Below are 6,632 nucleotides of genomic sequence, written 5' to 3'. Positions count from 1 at the left end.
TTTTACAAATTGAAATTTATTTAAAAGAATATTATTGAAAATTAAACTTCTATTATTGGGAGACCAAATAAATCACCAGGCCCATAACCCACGATCTTGATTGACATTCGTCTTCAATTCTTGACATTCGTTTTCAACACGATATTATTTAGTTCATTATTTTGACTTTTATTTTACGCAACATCTGGATATCATCTCTCCATGTGGTTTATATCTACTGTTCGAGTGAGTATGTGTTTATTAACAACGTGAATTATATTTAAATCTTTTAATTACATTTGTTTTTTCAATAGAATTTATAAATTTTCAAAATCTAAAATTAGTGTCTTCCTCCAATTGCCTGTTATACACCGTTTTAATCATTCTTGCAAACTGTAATCTTGCCGATTTCATGGAAAAGGAAACTTTATTATTTGGGGTCACCACGTATTTCTGCAAATATATTTAATGACGTTGTCGATAAATGTAAAACTATATTTCTTCAATGTTCCTGTGAATTCATCCACGAAACGTTCTGCCTGATTATTACTTCACGCATGTTATAAATCGATCTGGATATATTCTACTCCAATTATTTTACCGAATATTTTTATCCTAGCACGGTGAAGTGAAGTCGATTGTCCGATGTTTCAACTTTCTATGATCCATCTCTGTAAAAAAATATACTTATACTTGTATTTTTTTCAGATTTATATTTTCAGCTGTTTTAAGAAAAATAATAAATTATAAAAACCATCCAATGTGCGAACACAATCTATGTTAATCTTCGACTAGCTCCAAGCACTTACTGATCTAGATAGTGCTGCCTTGCAACTAATTCTGATGTGAGATTATTTAATATTTTTTTAAAATCTACTCATCCAGATCCAAATTTTCTTTTAATCTCTCAGTAACGTACGCTTGCATATCGTGCAATTTAAAAATACACACATTACCGTTGCCGTGATTTGTTTTTCACTCAATTTGAGCTAAGTTTTCTACAATATTTGTCTATAGGTTGATTAATTTATTGTAGATTTTCTGTAAAAATATCGCATTATAAATCGAAGTCTAATCGGTAGGATTCGAACAGTTAATATTAATCAGATACATGTGACTTGTGTTTCCTTGTGTTTTACTGATTGCTAAAATTCAACAAGATACGCTGCCGCGAATTGAAAAATATTATTTTTTTGTTTTTCAAAAGATGTGTCATTTTAACAGAACATGTTCACCATTAGAATTTGCAAAAACAATATTGAGTTTATGCATTTTTCGGTCACGGTTATTCGTAGACAAGCCTCATTTAAGTTCATCTTGAAATTTTCCTCGATTATAATTAGGGAATTTTTCCTCGGGTCTAAAAACAAGCACGTGTAATCATTTAATTTATCGAATGTTTTGTGGCGAAATTTGAACAAAGACACCGGATATCTCTGTGATTTTTCTCACGCTGCACGTGCACCATAGTAGCTGTACTCTGTTTTCGGTACTTTTTAAAAATATTTTCGTTTATTTAATCTCTGTCGATAGATCCGAGGTTGAGTCAAGTGTAAGTTAATAGTTTTATTCTGTATTTTTACTTGCACCATTTTGAAAATTAATTTTTAACTCACATATGCCTAGTTTCGTGCCTTCTAACATGGCAATTAAACACTTTTAGTACGAACAATCTTTGTAGTGATGAAGGCTTCCACAATTCAGGGTTCTTTTATTTATAATACTAATTTCACATAGTTTTTGTGTTACGTAACTGTCCAATACCTCACTCTACGTGGCTCAATGTCTCTTTAATTTCAGCAAACAGTAAGGAAACTCTGGCAATCCCCTGTAAAAATAATTATTTATATCATTTTTTGAGAAACCTTCTAATTTCCGCATTCGCGTTCCATGCTATCCTGTACAATGTTTAGTCATTAAAATCGGTTAGCTCGTAACACTGAAAATTTCGAGTCACTATATTGTTTGTCAACTATACACGCGAAAATGATATAGTTTTAATGGCTTCCTCATGGGATTTAGATATGCCCTCTTTTTTCAAAAGCAACTAGCCAATGCTAATGTAAATAATTGAATGGCTTCAAAGTATGTAAAGTGTAAGGGTTTATGTTTCAAAATACCACTACATTTACTATACAAAATTCTTTTAATATTTGGGAAATCTTTAAAAAATTGGTAATGTCCGTATCATAATTATCTTCCAATAATATAACATATTTAGCAATCGTAATTTCTTATTCAGTATAATAATTACAATTACTGATAGAGCTTAAAATTAAGCTTTGTGAAAACGCATTCCATCTTTAAAATGTCCCTAATCGATAATCTTATATATTTGTCTCAAATCTTTAATTGACACTATTTTTCGTCACAAAAAATCGGTTACTGACTTATTTCTGCACGTTTTCATATTTTCTAATTCTTTTGTGATCCATTTTGATTGAATAAACTTTCTGTCTTCAAGACGAACTCTTAACTCCTTAGCGAGAGCTAAAATAATGTTCATTCAACACTGTCATCGTGTTCGTGATTAAACAAAATAAAACCTACAAAAGCTGACATATTTTTTAGTATTGTTTTGTTTGTGTTACACGTATTCATATTTAAAAAATAAGTTTAAAATCTTATTCCGTCTACTTAAAAAAATTAACATTTTTCATCCCATTTTCTGTTGCTTCACCTTAGCAGATTTTCTTCACGAAGTGTGTTTAAATCGAGTACACATTTGAACTTTTCATTGTTACTGTTCTAATCTAAATATTATCTGAACACACCCTATTTCGAAAGTCTAAGAGTTGTACAAATATTAATGCCGTATCCGACGAACCTACTAGTTTTTGCTGCCAGTTTGGATTAATCCTTACAGGGATAAAATCCCAAATAATCTCTTTAGGTTGGTGTCTTTATATATTTACATAATTTATCTCTAGAAACGGGAGAACATTTTACATAAACAAACATAGAATTTAATTTCAAAGTCAGTCAATTAAAATATTAAAAGTTAAACTGACAAACAATTTTTAATTCGTAAATAAAATAGGAAATGGTCATAAAGCAAGGGTAGAAATAATATAATCACTAAAAAGTGAATACAAATAAAGGTCGGCGGGATTTACCGACTGCTAAATTCGACAGTCAGTAGTCTCGTGTAAGGTCGCGATAAACTTGACTATGCCCGTGCAGAAATATCTCGCATATAGAATATAAGCTCCACTAGCACAGACATAATTGAACACACTGTTGGCTTCAGCCAAACTTTTTCAACCAATGACTAACCTGCCTCTATCATATCTACTGTCAACAAAAAAATAACGCTGCAGGAAACAATTTCTAAGGCAACCTCAATAAGAATCTTGACATCCAATTAATACATACTGATACCTCATTACTGCAACACTTGCCCAAGAAGAGTCCAACAACACATAAAAGAAGAAAAAGAAAAAAAAAGGAGAAGGGAGAAGGGATGAAATTAAAATGAAAAGGACAGGAGGGGAGATATAGGGGAAGAAAAGAGAAGGAAAGGAGAAATAATATATATATATATATATATATATATATATATATATATAAGTGAACGTATCTGGGTGTCTGTCTGTCTGTGTACATTTCCCTAAGCAATAAATCTGTCAACGTGTTGACTACAGACTCGAGATTTGAGCTACAGTGTACTCAGATTTGGGAAAATCTCTGTGATCGGATTTCGGCCAGAAATTTGGCTGTTAATGGGTCAAAGTTCAACAATTTGCCCTTTGAGAACTCTACCAAATCCCTCCGACAATTTGGGGTCTAAACGCTTGAAATTTTAGATATAGGTTGCTTGGACATGAATCTAAATTAATATCTTGACTTGGATCCAAAACAATAAATGTTAAGGGGTCATAATAGGGGTAAAATTTAAAAAAAAATTGACCATTTTTTGTTTTTTTTGCTCAGCATACACCTCCAAACACCAGGGCAACGCCGGGCACCCATGCTAGTATATATATATATATATATATATATAATGAATAAATTATTTAACAACAATATTTATAATAAGAATATATATTGAAAACTAAATAGTATTAATGTAAATCAACACAACGCGTTTATCATTTAAATCTAATCTACTGGCCTTAACTATTTCTCACGACAATGACGATAAAAGTGAGGAAGAGAAAGGGAGCGAAAACAAAACATACCACTACAGACATCCCACACCAAGCAGTCACCCACATCTGAGTCGATAATAATATAATTATAAGCAAGAATAAAATATATGAACGTAAACTATACAAAATAAAACCAATAAAATATATATACATTAAGTATTCAGAATATATAGTAAATAATAAATATCACATGAATATAGGCATTCTAAGTTTACGCAGTAACAAAAGCTACACACTCTCTCGAATATAATCTAATATTCGATAAAGACTAACCTCAACACTCCATATAAAAATGTAATAAAAACAAACTAATTGTATTATTATAACGAGATACGGTATTAAAACACATTCCTTATAGCGCATTTATAATATAAAAAAGAGAAATGTAATTAAACACCTAAATAAAATGAAATAAAATACATTTTAATACAAAAAAACATGGAGGCGTTGGAATCAACTCTTCAAATCTAATGTAGTTTACCCGTTCAATCGAGCGCGAACCTAACCGTTTCCATAGATACACTAACATACGATAGATTATTTAATAATTTATATATATATATATATATATATATATATATATATATATATATATATATATATATATAAGAATACAAAATTCCAAAAACTATATATATATATATATGCGATTGAAATTGAAAAATAAATAAAATGATTGAGTAAGCTGAGGGGAGAGAAGAAAGGATAGCGAGGAGAAAATTAAAAAGGAAAAATACGAATAAATTATTAAAATAAAATAACAAATTTTATATTATCACACAACAGATTTAATTAGAACCTAGAAAACAATGCTATTTATTAGACTCTGTTTTCTGCTTGGTACCTCTGCATCAGCTTCTTGCTTTATTACCATGGCGTTTTCTCTCTTTGGAAATTTTTATATGTTTCCAAATTTATATTCCTTTTTGAAAAATGGATGTTATCCCGAAATATCAAATAGACGCACTATCCTGGTTCCCCAAATAGAAATTCCTTATTTGTTATATAATCTTATATGCGGCTTCGAAAAATAAATAGACAAAGTATTTCAAAATTCCACAATATTTCCACTTATTTGTATATATATATATATATATATATATATATATATATATATATATATATATATATTCTTTAGAATGATTTTATTTAACAATCAATTGGTTATAAGATTTACAAAATAGTACTGGCGGTAATCTGCTACCGAAAACAAAATCAATTAAATCAACTTAGAAGCTAAAACTGGCTTAACTTTATAAATATCCATGAACATACAGAAATTTTCACTCCTGGCACTACCAGATTTACATTGAAAGACCACAAAAAAACTTCCACGAGAACCATTCCATTAGACTAATTTGTCCATCCAGGTCGGATATTTGTCTAGTAAGCAAGAAAATCTTAGATAGAATAATACTTTCCATTAGAGAAAAAGTTAAATTCCCACTGTGGCAATATATTGACTCAGTTTTAAAATGGTTTTTAAAACTTAAGGATAAGCAACAACTAAGTTTTATCACTTTCGATATATAATTATTTTTACACTCAATCTCCCCAATACTATTAAATAAGGCACTAACATTTGCAAAAAAACACTCGGACATAACGCATTTAGAAATTAAATTAATCTTATTAGCCAGTCGATCCCTAATAAGTTTTGAAGGTAAATAGTGGACAAGGAAAGATATCCCTGATGACTTCGATATAATAATGGGTTCTTCCGATAATGCACAAGCAACCGACTTAGTGGGGTTTATTTATTAAAAGAAATTAGTATAGAATTCAACAACCTACAAGGAGGGTTGTACAGGGATAATGCATTATTCGTCGCCTCCACGAAACCAAGACAATACAACACTACTATCAAAATCTGCATGAATTATTCCAAAACTTTGGATTAACAATCGATGTCGACCCAAATAAAAACATCCAACTTTTAAGATGTATCTTTAAATCTATGTTGTGATTCTTACACCCCATACCATGAAACTATTCTAAACCTATTTTATGTATACAAACAATCTAATCACCCAAAGTCAATAATCAAGTCAATAGTTCCACTTATCTCCAAAATAATATTTAATCTATCAGTTGACAAAAAAAAACCTTTGACCATGTATCGACATTCTACAACAATGCTTCAAGGAATTCAGGATATAAATAACGCATAGATTATTACAAAAACACCCTTTAGCGAGAAAATTATATTCAGTAATTACCCATAATATGACAATAAAAACTAACAACAAAAAACAAGCCAAAATGTTTCTCACAATATACATCTCCTCGCTAAGTACTCAGCCCCTACACAATCTCAAACCGAAAACAATTTAATAAGAATAGAAAAGTAAGACGGAAAAAGCCATTTGGTTCAATCTTCCTTTCAGTTCCAATGTAAAAACTAACATCCCAATGTTTCAGAATAGTGGAAAAAGTATTTTAAATACCCTCATAAGTATGGTACAATATCAAACAAAAACTCCATAAAAAGTTAATACTCCA

This window comes from Euprymna scolopes, chromosome 4, assembly GCF_053919585.1.
Source record: "Euprymna scolopes isolate OS-2025 chromosome 4, ASM5391958v1, whole genome shotgun sequence".
Classification (NCBI taxonomy): Eukaryota; Metazoa; Mollusca; class Cephalopoda; order Sepiida; family Sepiolidae; genus Euprymna; species Euprymna scolopes.
The sequence above is the reverse complement of the archived record's forward strand: the minus strand, read 5'-3'. Positions refer to the sequence as shown.